A 13,540-nucleotide genomic window follows, 5' to 3' on the forward strand; every position below is an offset into this window, starting at 1 on the left:
TCATCATGAAGAGCAACAATTCTTTTTTCCAATCTTCAGATGTTCTTTGCCATGAGGTGTCATGTTGAATTTCCAGTGACCAGTGTGAGAGCGATAACTCCAAATTTACCATACCTGCTCCCCATATACACTTGAGACCTTGTAACACTAATGAGTCAAATGACAGTGGTGAGGGTAAATTGGACACATTTTATTCATTTTCACTTACGGAGGTAAAAACTTTTTTTGCCAGCTGTTTAAACATTAATTACTGTCTGTTGAGTTAAATGGCACACCAAATTTTCACTGTTATACAAGCTGTACACTGACTACTTTTAATTATATCAAAGTGTCATACCTTGAGTGATGTCCCATGAAAAGGTATAATGGAATATTCAGAGAAAAAAGAAGAATTGTGCAGCTCAAGTGATTCCATGTAGATCCAATTTTATTCGCACGAATTGTGACATGGATAAAATCTTCAATACAGTAAATAGTAAAGACTGATATCAACGCGTTTCTGGAGACTCCCTTAATCATGATATCCAGTACAAAAGAAGTGCTCAACTTTTATACTCAAATCCGGTGACATAAGTAATTAGAATAATTAAGTCACAGTGTGAACACAGAGCACATATTAGTAGACAAATATAAGAACAATAGAATTATAGAAAATTACAGAGAAGATTGCTTAACACACTATTAAAATATGAAAAAACATGAATATAATAAAAAGCTGTAACAACTGGAAACAGTTAATATCATCTGATGTAGATAAATAGTTGTGAGAACCCAGATTAATTTTCATTACATTTGAACAGATCATCCAATGAACATGGAAAGCGCATAATACATTTTATATATGAATTTCTCAGGGGAGTGGGTAATTTATTCTGAGGTGAAAGACACAACCTGTGTTCAAAAAACCTTTGGCTATTAGATTGCATAATAGCCCAAACACATGTACAAACTGTAATATTCAGTATCGCCGATAATTAGATTGCATAAGATCAATGCTAAATAAATTGATGAAGTTATTCACAAATACTTTGAGTACATTCATAAATACTCAACATTCTATGATATTTTCCATGGATTTTTTTACATGTGCATATAGGCATATCATAATAAAATAAGCTGTATATCACTAATTGCCAAAATATCTGAAATTTGTGTGGGATGATTGGTGACATTATTAAATATTCCTCCCAGTAAATTTATGTTGATGGTTGTTCTCCACAATCTCATCTGCAGATAGGCACAGAGAGCGCAAAAACTCCACATGTTCAGAAAAAAATCGCTTAAAAAAAATTAGTGAACATAGTAGCTTAGAAAGGTAACGCCAACAGGCTATATTATTCAATTGCCATATAAGACTGTATTCACATTTGCGGTTGTGTCCGCAGCGTTTCTGCACATACATCCACATGCGTTGTGTTTTCCTATCTTTAACGTTGTGGACGCAGGTACGTGTTCGTATGCTTTCGGCCGCGTTTGACTACGCATGCGTCGTTTTGGGTTTTGCAGCGGGGCGCGGCTAACGCAACATGTTGCAATTTTGGAGGCGGCAATTTGCCAGCGTCATACGCATGCGGATACTTGCGTAAGGAATGCGTCGAAACAATGCATTAGTCTATGAGAACGCATGTGTACGCAAGCACAAGCGTTCGCTTGCGTTTTTCCAGAGTAAACCTGTCTAGACACTGATTAGCCACCCCACACACAATGATAGATAAAAAGAGGGTGTGGGCACTCATTGTCCATTACTCTCAAGCCACTGGAGACTGCAAGACAAGAGAAGACATCTGTGAAGACACTGAATTCAAGCCAAATGTGAGTATACAACTCCTAATGTCTGTGTCTTTTTTTACTCCCTGCAATCTAATTATTTTTGTCTCTTTCTTGCAGCATTCTTCACCATGGCCTCTAGCCCTGAGCACACAGGACAGGATTCTGAAGTGAGTACCTTTGCAACTGATTGGCAAGTATCAATGTACATATGTGCCAAAATCATGTTTTTTCTTTTACAGAACACTTCATCAAGTGCACAGGAGCAAGAACACGAGCAACAGAAGCAGAGGGAGGCACAAGTATCGGTGGCAAGATGGCGTGTAAGTTTTTTTTTTTTGAGTGTTAATATTTTTTCTGCCCTTTTTTGTGGGCTTTTTTTTGGGCGGGTTGGTTGTTCCTTGTTTATCTTTCCAACATTAATGTTTTTATTTCATTTCTAGGTTCCACAACGGGCGGAGGACTACATCGACAATGACCTCCTGATCTCACTTGTTCAGGAGAGAGTTGCCTCGTGGCACAGCCGGGAGCGAGACCAATCGGACATGGTGGTGCTTCGGCGGCAGTGGAATTTGGTGGCCAAAGAGCTGATGGATGAGTGGGACAAAGCTACGCTACGAGCAAGAAAGGACTTTTGTAAGTATTGCAATGTTGTCTGATGCGGCAGTGAACCTGTAAAGGTCGGGATCACACAACCGTGTGTGATACGATAAACTCCTGCGAGTTTCTCGCATCACACGCGGTTGTGTGATCCCGGCCTAAAGTGCATTGTTTAACCCTTTTTCCCATTTCACAGTGAACAAAGTCAGAACCTGTTGGCGTTCAATGAAGGATCGCTTCAACAAGGACCTCAGGCAGGAGAACCAGGTTCGCAGTGGTGGTGGTGCAGAGAGGATCCATAAATGCAACTACCACAGGATGCTGGCTTTCCTGGGCCTGTCCTAGCTCAGAGAACGTAAGTATTTTTGTGTTGTATTCCATTGTGTTGTGTTCCCTAATCTTAATTATTCTATTCCACAGGAGTTGGCGCTTGTACAATAGTTTTTTGTGGCCGTAATGTTTTTCTTTTCTTTTCATAGAACCTGGAGCAGCACCCTGGAACAGAATCTGCAACGTGTGCACACACCCTTAGAAGGATGTTCCTCATTATTTAGTAGGCCACAGAATTCAAGCAATATGGGAAAGAAAAAGGATCTCTCTGCTGCCGAAAAGTGTCAAATAATGCAAAGCCTTGGACAAGATATGAAAACGTTAGATATTTCACGAAAATGTACTGTATATACTTGTGTATAAGCCAAGATTTTCAGCACATTTTTTGAAAAGCAGCAGCTGTAGGGGGGCTATTCTGACATCCTTCAAAGAAATTCAAATAGAAACTATCAAAAAAATGCTAAATGTATGCAAGAATTGTGTAGGGGTCCTGTCTTACATGTAATGTGGCCTGTTAAGATATTTTTGATGTAAAAAGCTTTTGTTTCATTAAGGCCTCTTTCACACATCCGTTTTTCGCCGTCAGGCGCGATCCGGCTATTTTTAGTAAAACCTGATCCGGCGAAATGCAATGCCGGATCCGGTTTTCTCCCATTGACTTGTATTAGTGCCGGATCGCGCCGGATGGCCATGCGGTTGTTCCGGTTTTGACCGGATCCGGCAATCTGTCTCAATCCGGCATCTGGAAAAAACGGCAACTGTAACGTTTTTTGTCTCCGGCGAAAAAGCCGGAACCGCCGGATTCGGCGCTTCCGGCTTTTTCACACAATGAAAGTCTATGAGCGCCGCAATGCGCCGGATCCGTTTTTTTTTGGTCTGAGCATGCTCAGTAGCCCTGCCCACAGCAAACATATAAAACCATGACAGTGGGACCCTCAGCCACAGCCAATATGCCACCCAAGAGAGGAGCCAGCCGCAGGAGAGTACTGCACCACCCCAAATGGAGCCAAGGGACCTTGCTGAACAGGCGGAGGGGAGTCCATCAGCAGACGACAGACGGTAATTATTACATCCCCCATTCCTCAAAACTAGGGCCATGGAATATCAATATATTCATTGGCCCTTTGTTTGTCTTTATTCACTAGCAGAAGCCGCCCTTTAGAAGCAGCAGCAACAGGAACGGAGTCTGCCCAGCAGCAGGACACCACATCTTCTGGGAGCCCTCCCTCGCATTGTCAGCGTTTAACGGTAAGTTTTTATTTCCAAAATCCATCATCTCTGGAATATATGTCTATTCATTGGCTTTTTTTTTCAAAACAGGAATCACAAGCTGAAGAGGATCTCCCAGAAGAAGAACGAAGGGGTGGACAGATACCTGGAGTGGGCTCGCAATTGGTAAGTTTCCTGCATCAATAGGAGAAACACAACATCACACTACACACAACACATAGAAAACAATTTAGTGCAGACATCACACAGCAAACAACAGATATGCCTACACCCAAGCACATAACTTATTGTTTTTTCTTTTCTAGTCTTCCCAATCTGGTGCTCGGCGAAGAGGTCCTCGCAGTGCCTCCCAGGGTCGTTGGTGTCAGCGACGCGGCGGTCACCATCGTGTAAGTATAATATTTTTTTTTTAGGTTTATATTTCCCTTTTTTTTACATTTGTTAAGCGTGGAGGCTAATTTTATTTTTTTTCTCTTTTTCTTTAACAGGCTTCACAGCGTGCTCCTGACGGTGAGGAGGGAGGGATTGACGTGGACCTCCTCATCGATCTGGTCAGAGAAAGGGAGCCGCTATGGAATATGGGGGACCGCCGCCATGCTGATCTTATTGTGACCCGACGGCTCTGGGAGGAAATCTGTTCGCTCCTTGTGGACCGTTGGGAGGACCTCGATGCTCGAGCCCAGATTCAAGAGCGTAAGTATATACAGTTCCGGTTGCTTGATGTAAAGCAGTGTTTCCCGAACTCCAGTCCTCGTGGTCCCCACGGGTCATGTTTTCAGGATTTCCTTTTGAGCAACACTATGGAAATCCTGAAAACATGACCCGTGGGGACCACGAGGACTGGAGTTTGTGAAACACTGATGTTGTATACTAACCACTTTGTGCTTTCTCGTTTCAGGGGAGAGAATTGTGAAGCGGTGGCGGTCTGTGAGGGATCGTTTCAAAAAGGAGTTCAACAAAGAGATGCGGGCCCTGAGTGGATCTGGAGGACTCAGGAGCAAGTACAAGTACGCACGAGCCCTGTCGTTCCTCCAGGAAACAATGGTCACCAGAAGGTAAATATTACACACCCCACGTAAAAAAATAATGTTTACATGTCTAAAAAATTTTTTCAGCCAGGGCCATGCCATGTTACTATATTAATTGTATTTTTTTCTCTTTATTCCACAGCACGGTGACCAGCACTCGGGAGCCTGCACGGTTGGACCCTTCTGAGGCGATCCCTGAGGAGACCGCCACCGAGGGACACTTCGATCACCCCGGCACATCTGCACCTTCCCAGCCATCCCTCACATTAGATCCATCTCTCCCATCCACCAGCGCCGGAGCATCGTGGCCGCCTACATTACATGAATCCACTGGTGAGGAGATCGCTTTCCCTTTACCCCACCCTTCTGCCGCTGCCACCTCTAGTACACCTGCGGGTACTGGGCGGCAGCGGCAGAGGGGTCAGGAAAAGAGCTATGCGCCAGAGTTCTTGCATCTGAATACATCTTTCCAGAACTGTCTAAAAGTCTTGTCAGAGCAAATCTCCGCAGGCTTTCAGCAGATCAACTCCGCCACTCTGGAGTTGAAGACACTTTTGGAAACCATGCATTCAGAAGCAAGATCTTCACCAAACCACACCTTTTTCAGGTCTGTTGTGGAGTGCATGGAAACGCTCTCTCCTAGCCAGCAGATGCATGTAATGCATTCGTGCCTCGCTTCTCTACTGCAGGTTACCTCCCAACCACCCACCCCAGTAGTTCATCCACCTGCACCCCTTCCAACCACTGTCCCTCCTCCCCCTCCTATTCCATACCAGCAACCTCCCCAGTACCAACCACCTCCCCAGTACCAGCCATCTCCCCACTTCCAGCAACCTGCCCCGTACCAAACTCCTTCCCCGTACCAAACTCCTTCACCGTACCAAACTCCTTCACCGTACCACTTCACAACCACATCATCTGCTACTCCAGTCCCTGCTCAACTCTCCACTCCACCACCTGTTCTGCCTCCCACATGTCCACCCATTCTCTTGCTTTTTCCACACCTCCACCTCTAACTCTTCCTTCCCCACCACGATCCCAGTCCTCTCCACACTCCCAGCGTCAAAGTGTCCCGCAGCCCCTCCAGCAGTATTTCCACCCCACACTACACAAATTTATGAATGTGTGTGTAAAATAAAAATTACAATTTTTCTTGTTTTCAAGCTTTATTAAAAATCTACACAAAGTTGATTAAAAAAAATGGCTCAATAAAAGTTTGAGTTTTGGATTACAAATGTCTGTCATTTATTTCTGCGGCGAAATATGTTTAAACAAAAGGTAAAATACTGGGTAGAGAAAAGGTAAAAATTATTGGTTATACTAAACCAGGTGCATAACTTTGGGTAGAAGGTATATAAATTTTACCTTTTGGCCACAATTGTGTCCCTGGTTGTGTTTTAGGCAAAGTATTTCACCTTTTAGCCAAAGTTGTGTAGCTTGTTGGGGATTGTGTAGCTTGTACACAACTTTTGTTAAAAGGTGAAATACTTTGCCTAAAACACAACCAGGTACACAACAGTGGCCAAAAGGTAAAAATTGTTAAACCGCAATAAGATAGCCAACTTTGGTTGGCAAAGGTATACTGTTGGTACAGAAGGTACACAACTTTGGTTAAGGGCAGAAAGGTATCAAACTCTGTCATCCTGCCAGTGTACTGTATTCTTCCTTGAGGTGACATAAAGTATTGTGCAAAATTGTCCCTCATTCGTGAAACCGTCACAGAACTTCTATTGGTAATGTTCTGGTAATCTTGCAAGGTGGTTTCTTCAGAGGTGTCCTCAATGGAAATGGGTTCCTTGCACATAACAAAATTGTGCAGGACCACGCAAGCTTTGATGACCTCGTTCACAATTTCAGTCTTGAGGTTGATCGCAGTCAATAGGACACGCCATTTGGCTGTCAGAATACCAAAGGTGCATTCCACCATTCTTGCTCTTGTGAGGCGGTAATTGAAAATGCGTTTTGTTGTCAATCCTCTGCTAGAGTATGGTTTCAAAAGGTGTTCTGACAGCTGGAAGGGTTCGTCCCCTACACGGACAAAAGGCATAGGTGGCCCAGATGTTTGCGGCAGCGGTCTAGGGGGTGGGAACTGGAAGGTGTTTCCATACAGTCTACGGCCCATGGCAGACAGTTTGAAAACTTGAGAGTCATTGGAGCGGCCATAGACCCCAATATCCACAGCAATAAATTTGTATTCCGCGTCAGCGATGGCCATGAGGACAATGGAAATATATTTCTTGTAACTGAAATATTCCGATCCCAATCCTGCTGTCTTTATAATGCGGATATATTTCCCGTCCACAGCGCCCAAGCAATTCGGAAACTGACATATCTGTAGAAACGTCAGCAATTTCAATCCACCTCTCTGTTGTGGGCTCTGGTACAAACTCATCAACTTAAGAGTCCCACAGTGCATGGCATGTGTACTTCACAATTCCAGATATGGTGGAAATCCCAAGTCTGTACTGGAAATGGAGTGACGAAAGATTCTCCAGTTGCAAGGAATCTGTGAGGAATTAAAAAAAGAAAAATTAGTTCAAAATCACAGCATTGCATACCACAACTCAGCTATAACACTTGGAGATACATACTACCACCAACAAGATTGCAGTGGAAGTGTGCTCTGAAGCGAGCAGATCCAATAAATGTGGCTTACCTTAGAGTCACCATCAAACGCTCTGTCGGTGAAATGGAGAAGCGGCAATAGGTGTCCGATTGTTATAACTTTATATACTCCGTGTAATGGAGGTCAGTGACGTGGATCAGAAAAGAGGCCTGAGCTCATAGGTTTTCAGTTCTGTAGTATTTATCAGAATCAAGTAGGTTTACAGATAAGACACAGCAGGGTAAAAGCAGATGAAGATAATAACGCAGTGAGCAAACGTACAGACCATGGAGACGTATGAAGTCCAAGTTGCCAGATCCGGAGACCTGGAGAGCAGGCCAGGCCTGCTAGCAGGAAACAGTCCTTGGAGTGGAGGTGGGTGCAGAGTTAATCCGAAGAAACAAGTCTTTACAATGAGACCAAGATTCACAGGCAGGCGGGGAATCCCAAGGTAACGAAGAGACGAGCTAGGTAGCAGTCCTTCCAGCTTGATAACAAGTCCAAGAGCAAGTATACTCAAGCAATGAGTAATCATACAGAGCATCCTTATATACAGAGCAGACAGGAACAAGAGAGATCAACACAGGAAATAAGATAGCCCCCGTTGAGGCTCGTGACTCCATCTTGGATGAGGGCAAAAATGAACTAAACTAAGGGCAAAGCAGAAACTGAGCGACAGACATAAGGCAAGGATTTCAGAGAAAGGGATATGCAGGCCAAGTCCTTACACTGATCTTATGAGGTCTGCAATGCGCTCCACCAAGTAATCAAAATTCTCCATTTTCATCCGAACATATGCAAAAAATGTCTCCGGGTTTCGTCTAAAGTCCATGCAGAGTGTAGAATACACACCACGCGTCATTCTCTTGGCTGTGATGGGGTGGATCCACAAACTGTGTTGACGTCGCTGATGCATGATGCGCTGCTGTCTCGCTCTCTCCTTCTCCAGAACAATCACCCTCAAACGATTCGCCTCCGCTGTAAAATCCACCAAATTCTTCAAAATGTTTCCTATCACAGCATCCATCTTCGCCAGTCACTTGCTCTTCTCTCCAACCTGCACTTTCTCCTCTACAACCTGTCAAAGATGGGCTGTAGGAACACGGTATATATAGGTTTTCAGTAGCCAATTCAGTTTGGAAGCCCCCAAGGGACGTTTTTAAAGACCGGATACGTCGTAATCCGTTGAAAAACGGATGAAACGGATCCGGTTTTTGGGCGGATGAGCAAGACGGATCCTGCAGAAAACCGGATCCGTCACATCCGGTTTTACATAACATTTGACGGATCTGGCGCTCCGGCGCAACGCCGGTTCGCGCCTGACGGCAAAAAATGGATGCATGAAAGTAGCCTAAATGAGACCTCCTAATGCTGAAAATTCAACACATGACCATTTTCAGTTTTACACAATCGATAAAATGTTTGGAAACGCTGTTGCGCATAATAATTTGGAACAGCACATTTTGAGTATTTTTTTAGTTTTGAAACAAACACTTATGATTGGAAGGTTTGCCCAATATTATGTGATTTATACTGTAAGGGTATGTGCACACGTTAAGTATTTGGTGCATTCCTGCTCCATACCTGCATTTCTTTGTAGGAAAAATGCAGGGGTAAAAATGCGTGTTTTTACAAGAGAAATCTGAAGCAAAAAAACGCTAGAAGACTTGTCATGCTTCATATTTAAATCTGTTTAAAATCTGCAAATCACAATTAAGCAACATGTTCATGAGATTTAACGATTCTCATTCACTTTGCCAGCATCATCAAATCCTTCAGTTTTTGTGTCAGATCTGCTCTGAAAAAGCACAGCACTAACAACGTGTGCACACAGCCTCTATTGGTTGATGATTTAATCATTATACTGACTAATTTACATCATTTAAGAAAATCAGAGACAAATAGAGTTTGCATAATAATTTGGAACGCAGTGCAAACTTTCATGAAGAACCAATAGGTCACTACAAACCTAGATGAATTTCTTGAGGGAGTGTAACTACCAAAATGGAGACACGTGTATGTGTGTGGCGAGTTCTGCTGTATCAACACTTTGGGGGCTCTGCAAATGCGACAGGTTTTCCACAATCTATTCCAGTCAAAATTGCGCTCCAAAAATCAAATAAAGCACCTTCCCTTCTGTACCATAACGTGTACCCTAACAATAGTTTCCAACCACATATGTTATATTCAGGGCTGTGGAGTCGGAGCCCATTTTGATGGAGTTGGAGTCAGAATAAAATGGACCGACTCCTAAAATGTGTAATAAATTGGGTACAGTAGTTCAATGCAGTTTGTGGGGAATATTTTTTTCATAAGAATTTGGGAAAGTTATGAAATGTCCTATAAATGTCTGTCCTATTCCTGTTCTAAGGTGTAGACTTTTAGCTGAGATGAATCTGTGTTGCAGTTTATATTCATTGTAAGTAGCGAAGCTCCTCCTTTACAGATAAGGGGAAATAATAAACGCACAGGGAAGGAATGCCTGCATTCATGTCAGAACTTCTAGATTGAACAGGAAAGCAGGATTAAGGTAAGTACTTCTTAAAGCATATCTAAACTTTCAATAAACTGTGCGTAAATCAATAGTCCAGTATATGTTATCTCTGTATGCTTAATGTTTTAGTTTGTTTTTCCTCTTAGCTCCTGTTTGGAGAAATTAGCTGCTCTGATGACTTATATACACTATACATAGAATATAAGGGGAAAAACTGACATCTCAAATTCAGAAATACAGTAACAGGATTGATGAGGACATATATATTTGTGTGTGTGTTCTGGAATATGATTCAGCACAAACATACTCCCTCCTCCCTTCTTCCTTCTTCATAGACTGTGAAGAAATATCATGTGAAGCATTTAGTGAGCTGTACCCTGAGACAAGCCTGACATTTAAAGTTCAGAGTAAAGCTATCTAACAACATATTTTAGAAACTTTATACTTATCTGCCCTATTAATTTATGCAAAGATTGTTTTATTTCTATCCTAAATTATACAGTGCATGATTCCCTATTCTTCAAAGAATTTCAATATACCTTTTTTTACAGGACAAATTTATTTTTAGAGCAAATTTACATAATTACAAAATGTCTAAGAGCATCTTATGAAGTCAGCTGTATTTGAGCATTCCACATCAAGATAAAAAACATTTTGTGTGTCAGTGTATAAGTGACCCAGATGAAAACAAAAGCTGTGATTCCAAAAATTACTGCATATTTAGGCAGTGATAAAAATGTTTCTTCAAGAGCTTCCAATCTAAAAAGACATTTACAACGCTGTCATCCAGAAGTTTACAAAGCTGTGATTGAAAAAGATCACAGCAGCACCAAGAAACTAGAGCCCAGCACTTCCAGCCAGGCAACGGAGGAGAAAAGAGCATCTCAAACATCAGTTACAAAATATTTTGTAAGTGACAAAGTTACTGTAACAATGACAGCAGATGTGTTTGAAAGACAGCTCATCAAGCTTGTGAAGGACAGTGTACCATTATCATTATTTGCACAACCAGCTTTTACAGCTCTTAATGGAGAAATGGCCCGCAAACATGGTGTTTCTCTGAAAAGAGAAAGTATTAGAAAATTAGTGATTGAAGAAGCTCTTAACCAAAAGGAAGATCTTAAAAAGACAAGAGATGCTTTGTGTTTCTTAAAATGGATGCCTGCAACATGTCACAGAGTGAACTATTTCGCTATCAATGTTCGATATGTTTGTGACAACAACAAAAATTGTTACTAAGACACTGGCAGTAAAAGATACTAAAGCTCATCACAGCAGCCAGTTTCTTCAGACCTTAGTGGTAAAAGTTCTGCCAGATTATGAACTCACAAAAGAACAGGTTCTTGCTATTGTAACTGATAATGCTTCAAACATCATAAGTTCAATTAAACTGGTGAATGAGAATACTGAAGGTGAACAGCAGCTAGAAGAACTTTTCACATTCAGTATGTTGGAGATGGAAGGCCACAGTCCTGTTACCATAATGGAGTAACAAACAGATATTACTACAGAAGAACAGCAAAATGATTCTTTACAATTAGATGATCTTGTTGAAGCTGCTTCAGACCTCTTTCCCATTGATCGCATGCGCTATGTTGTGCACACGCTGCAGCTGGAACTCTGATTAACAAAGTGAGGAAATTGGCTATTGCTGCCAGAACCCCTAAAATTTATCTTGAAGAGCCGTGCTGGAAAAGGGGCAGTTGTGGTTTTGCCTGTCCCAAAGAGGAGATTTAGGCTAAGCGCACACGTACCGGAACTCTCGCGGAAATTACTGCGAGAATTCCGGAATTCCAGTCCGCGGGAAAATCGCATTTTAAATTCCCGCGATTTTCCCGCGGAAAAACTAGCATTTTACAAGCGTATTTAGCTTGCAAAATGCTAGCGTTCTCCAAGCGATCTGTAGCATCGCTGGGAGAACTGATTGACAGATTGGTCACACTCGTCAAACATAGTGTTTGACGAGTGTGACCAACTTTTTACTACTGAGGCCGCCTATGCAGCATCAGTAGTAAAAGATAAAATGTAAAAAAAAAATAAAAAATGGTGTTATTCTTACCCTCCGACGTCCCGCGCATCCGTTCCCAGTAATCCTTTGCGAAAATGCCCGCAATGGCGTCCGTTCTCGCGGGATCGCGATGTCTCGTGGTAATTCGCGATGACGTCGCGCGAATGACCGCGAGACTTCGCGATCCCGCGAGAACGGACGCCATCGCGAGCATTTTCGCAAAGGACTACTGGGAACGGGAGCGTGAAGAGAAGCAGAAAGACTGCGCGGGACTTCGGAGGGTGAGAATAACAATATTTTTTATTTTTAAATTCTATTTTTTACAGGGATATGGTACCCAGAGACCGGAGGACAGTCTCCTCTCCTCCATCCCCTGGGTACCATCCGCAAATGTTCTGCTTACTTTCCGCATGGTGTGCACAGCCACATGCGGGAAGTAAGTGGAACAATGCATTCCTATGGGTGCGGGATCGCCGCGATTCCGCAAATTAATGAGCATGCTGCGGTTTTTACCGCGAAGCGATTCCGCCGCGGTAAAAACCGCAGCATTAGCACAGCATTGCGGAATCCCATAGGAATGCATGGGATGCTTATTTTTCGCGTTTTCGCGGCAAAATCGCGCGGTTAAAACAGCCGCGGAAACGCGAAAAAAAGCCACGTGTGAACTCAGCCTTAATCACAGATGGCATTGCTGCTTCAATGAAATGGAGAGAGACACAGCTATTAGAAAATAAAATTCTCCTGTCAGCAGTTTATGTGAAACGGAGTCATCGTATATTGCAGGATGATCAACAGCTTACTAAAGAAAAGAAGCTCTGATTGAGGTAGCAGTTAGGATGAGTGGGCTGCAGAACTGCCAGGCTCAAGAGGATTCGGGTCCTGCCAGTGCTGCTGCTGCCGTTTCTTCATCCTAATCAGATGAGGAGTTTGATTTCGACAAGTATTTGGACGACATGGAGCAGGCAAAGCATTGCTGCAGGGAAAAAGATTCCACTCCCATAGAAAACAGATTGACCGTATATCAGCAACATTTTTCACTTGCTCTCAAAGAGGTAGAAGAGTTCAGTCGTTCATCAAAACTGACTGTGCACAAGGCAATTCCTTTACACCCTGAAATTGTTAGAGATGTTGCCCATGTGGTTACTGCTTTGCCACCAACCCAAGTCAGTGTAGAGAGGTTTTTCTCTAGCCTTAAAATAATTTGGTCAGATTTGAGGTCATCTATGAAGGAGGATCTGATGGAGGCGATACTATTTCTCAGAACAAATTCATAGACTGCACAAATGTTATTCAGTACGTTTTTGTTGAAAACTTTTTTCCACTTTCTGCATAGTGTATAATAAATTGTAAATATGCAAAAGTTGTTTTGTTCTAAAGTTGTATTCCAATAAATATATTTAATGTTCTACCTAAATGGCTTGATTATTGTATCATAATGATTAAAAGCCTGATGTTACCATTTTAGTACAGTATATTTA

The sequence above is a fragment of the Dendrobates tinctorius genome, unplaced genomic scaffold, assembly GCF_039654945.1.
Source record: "Dendrobates tinctorius isolate UK_male_01 unplaced genomic scaffold, ASM3965494v1 ptg000008l, whole genome shotgun sequence".
Classification (NCBI taxonomy): Eukaryota; Metazoa; Chordata; class Amphibia; order Anura; family Dendrobatidae; genus Dendrobates; species Dendrobates tinctorius.